Source organism: Asparagus officinalis, chromosome 1 (assembly GCF_001876935.1).
Source record: "Asparagus officinalis chromosome 1, Aspof.V1, whole genome shotgun sequence".
Taxonomy (NCBI): domain Eukaryota; kingdom Viridiplantae; phylum Streptophyta; class Magnoliopsida; order Asparagales; family Asparagaceae; genus Asparagus; species Asparagus officinalis.
The window spans coordinates 122,553,493-122,558,045 of record NC_033794.1 but is presented as its reverse complement, the minus strand read 5'-3'; positions in this window follow the sequence as shown (position 1 = coordinate 122,558,045).

Here is a 4,553-nt window from a genome sequence, read left to right as displayed (position 1 = left end):
AACTTAACATCCAACCGCATAAACATAATATATGAATGCATATACTTAACATGTTACCCACTAGACTTAGCATCAAAACTATTGAACTTAACATCCAACCGCATAAACATAATATATGAATGCATATACTTAACATGTTACTAGTCACACTTAACAGATATTTGTTTAAATTTTTATTATGTTACGATGTTCAAACAGAAATCACAAGCTTCTTTTTGAAAAACACTAATAATTTGCAGGCCTTCTGGAACTTTTTTGGTGTTATGGGAAGTCGAATCCTCTGCTTTTTGAAAAGCTTCTGTATGAGCCTCTTTACACTCAATATTATGGTTATGCTCCACCATACACGACAAATCATTTTCGTTCTCAATAGGAAAATTGTAGTTGTCGTTTGTTTTATCTTTGTATGCCAATGATAAATAATCGTATGGAAGTTTTAGCCTCCCTGACATATCAAACTTCAGTTTCATAATGGTGGTTAAAGAGTTAATTATTGAGAAGGCTGCTTTCTCACTTGAGGAGACCATGCAGATGATAGCCTTCTCAGCCATTAATGAAGGGAAGACAAAAGGAGGAACAAAGAGAATTTTAGAACAAGAGGAGTATTGATAGTTGAAGAGGAAAAACCCTAAATTATTACATAAAGAGTTATTGCTAATGATAGAGAAAAATAAAGGGAAATTTCTCTCTGATTTCGCCATCAGATCACCGCGTCATTGGGAAGGAGAAAAGCATTTTAGGATTTATGAGGAAAAACTATAGCTTTCATCTATATGGTTGATCTGAAGGGGCCCAAATACATTGACTGAATTTTTTTAGGTCTGATCCACAATAGGGAAAGTTTGAAGGGGCTACTTGCATGGCGTTCTTTATATTGGGGCTTTGACACAATTTTCTCATTTTACAATCTTTGAATTTTTAAGGAATATATCAAATGTTTATAAACAATGGAATTACCAGGTTAGTATATTTTATTGACACTAAGTGTCAACTTGATTTATAAAAATAGAGTTAATTACGAATTAACCCTAGTATCACATAGCCAGTAGAACCCCTGTAGTCTTTTGGTGCAAATAGATCTCTCATACTAATTATCCAAGTGCGGGTAAGCTATATTGGTGAACTTGGATCAAAATGATTAAGACCATCTTCAATGGCAAGGCAAAAATTGCCTTTCTCTCTCCTTCCACCTCACTTTATTCTCCCTCCACATCACTTGCCTTTTTCAATTGCCTTTCAATTCCACAACAACTAATTTTTTAAAAAGTTTTTCACTTTATCTTTCCTCCACATCACTCAATCATGATAATTAAGTAAAAAATTAAGTTTTATTTGCTTTGTCCAAATAACACAAACTCAAGCTCTATTAATAGATCTTGAAAAATAATAAATAGTGGTGAAAAAATAAAAAATTAATTTCGAGTAATTATTGATCAAAACAGTCATTTAAAAACAAGGTGAGAATAATTGTAAAAACTTTATGACACGCGGGGCCCAACAAGAAATTTAACACAAAGGCAAAATTTGCCTTCCATTATCTTTCTCTCTCCAACTTTTTCATTTGCCTTTCAATTTGCCTTGCTATTGGATGTAATAATTTTTGAGTTGCCTTGCCATTGCACTTGGTCTAATAATTGCCGGTCTATCCGGAACTACAGGATGTCTGCCTGTGATTGATTTTATAGACAATGTGCGACATGCACACTAAAGCTTTACAAACTACCCAAAACGGAAAAATAACAAACTGCAGGAGGTCTATTCACATCTTAAAAAATGATTCTTTTAAAAGTAATAAAATTCACTTAGGGGTCTATCTATACACTTGAACTATAAAGAGTCTATTTGCAATAAGGCAATACCATGAGGAGTCTATTAACAGTTAACTATTTTTTAATAATCTAGCACAAAATCAAATCTATAACCGTAGGAACAATAATGGAACCTCCCCGCAATAATAACAATTTGACGCAGCGCGTAATTGATAAACCTCGGAATCTACTAAGAGTTGTTTTATTAATCCACAAAGAACAATCTCCGAATCCATGAAGAACTTCGAATACATGAAGAAAATATTAAAGATGAATTTTATTGATAAAAGATTATGCCTCTAGCACTTACAAATACTCTTCTTAAATAGAAAATAAATAAGACTCCTACTATGACTCAAACTTTGCCAAAAAATAAAAATAACAAAACTCTCCTTAAAATACTCCCTAGGATTAGGGAAGTAAATCGGTCAAATTTGAAATCAAACCGGATTTGTTTCCTAATCAAAACAGACTCCTAAAACATTACCTAAAATAGTAAAAAACTGATAAAAACTCTGATATCTCTCAATCCGGAGGGAATTTTACCAAACAGACGGTGGCAAACTTAACAATTGTCGGTTTGGTTGACTCCATCTCGAAAAAATACGCGATTTACATATATAATTCGTCCAATACCGACGTACGGTTTGAGAGATACGACCCGTTCTTTGTTGCAAATTATTTTCTTCGGTTGGGGCCCGCGTTTGGGCTTTTGACGGTCCCGTTTCTCTATGAATATACCCGCAGCATGTTCTGCATCACAATTGATCCTTTTTAAACATCTAAAATATAATAAAACTTGACTAGGCTGATTCATATTTTAAGAAGTTCCAAACAATGGAAACTTATCAATACCAGTTTCTGCGTTTCATGTGGACCAAACGCCATGCTGTACATTAATCTATTAGGGTGGCCACCGCTAACAACTCGGCTCACTAGCTCATATCGCGAAGACATCCCTATTACCGGGTCGAACCCTCTCACAACCTGAATCTGTACTCATTTGGCCCAAATTCATGCATCCCATTACCTATCCAGCTCTTCAGCGCGACTCCCCCCGGCTGCCTCCTTCATGGCCCCGATGCATGAAGAAGGCTATGTGCCGCGCGTGCATATTACTATATATCGAGGGGCGCCATCGATTTGCTTAGGCCATCAGAGAAAGGAGATGACTTGAAAAGATCAGCAGCCAAGAGGCCCGCCGCTAGCCTCGCCGCTAGAAATTAAGGTACGCTAAGGGAGATGTAGTTTGCTTTACGACAGAGGACCCTGTGCCTGGAGAGAATCGAGAAGGGGAAGTCCTTGAGCACCCTTTAACTACTTTTTGAACCCCCTTTAACTACTTTTTGCTATAAGTAACAAAGCTTCTGCTTCGAAAACCTGTCGTCTCTGCGGGAACGGGAAGCAAACACATACAGAATCACGACAGGAGCCGGTACTGACGGTACTCAATTAAACATCCTTCAACTAGGAGCTCCTCCAGCTGCAGGGCCAGCTAGCTAGAAGAAGATTAATCTAAATTTAATATTCTTTATTATTAATCCTCCAGCTAAGTTTGTGTTAATCTGAAATTCCTCATACAAACCTTCAAACTTCTCCGATATTATAAGTATTGGGTAAATTACACTAAACCCCTATGAATTTGGGGTTAAAGGAAGTTAAGGGAAACTAGGTGAGAGAATGGAAGGAAAGGGAAGGGAAGAGAGTTCCCTTCCTCTTGGTTACACCCTAATTTGGGGTAACAAATTTTATACTATTAGGGGGTGAACCAAGGAGAACTAGGGTGAATAACTTCACCTCCTAAATGTTCACAAACAAGGTGAATGATTCCCCTAACTTCCCTTCACCCTTATTCCCCTCAATCCAAACAAGCCCTTAGTGTTTTGTTGTGAAGCCCTGTGAACTTGTAGAGTTACACTAAACCCCTAGGTAACTTTTGGCAAAAAGGCCATGAACTTTTAGGTAAATTACACGTAACAGCGCCCATGAACTTTCAAAATGCCTTTTTATGTTGTTTTTTGGTTCTAATTTACAGGGCTTAACTACAAAACTCAGAAAGTTCATAGAGTTTTCTTCAATTCCAAAAGGTTCTTGATTTTGAAAGTTCATGAGGTTTTATTGCGAAACAGTGAAAGTTCATTTGGGTTTAGTGAAATCACCCTTTATGCTTTTATGAATATAACATCATTGTAATGCTAACTTCAAAAACATAAAGTAATATTACAAAGAAATCTTACAACGAAAAACTTACCTTGGTGAGAATTATATTATAACAATATTTTACCCGTGTTCGCGCGGTTGAGTACTACACCGTAAATATCCCTTCAAGTTTGGGCATATTATAAATAATCCCATTCTACTTTGAAAATCAGAGAAACCCTTCTCAACTATGGGGTGTCTTACAAAACTTCCCTTATCTTTCACACATTTCTCAACTCAATCCCCCGACATCATTTTAAAATATAAATTAACTAAAATATCCTTTTGAAAATCAACTCATTCAATTACAAATAGACCCCCAAATAGTAAAAAACATCATGGTTAATTTACAATTTATTTTCCTCTTTCTACTCTCGCTCTAAAAAATCAGAGTAATTTTCTTGATTGAGGTGTATTTTTGTCTTTTTCAGTAACCTACTTGTCACATGATATGCTAGAGTTCATGGATTTTCTTGAATTTTCAAACTTGAGGGACAATTATCTACAATATGCTCAAAATGAGGGGATTCCTCAATAAAAATTATG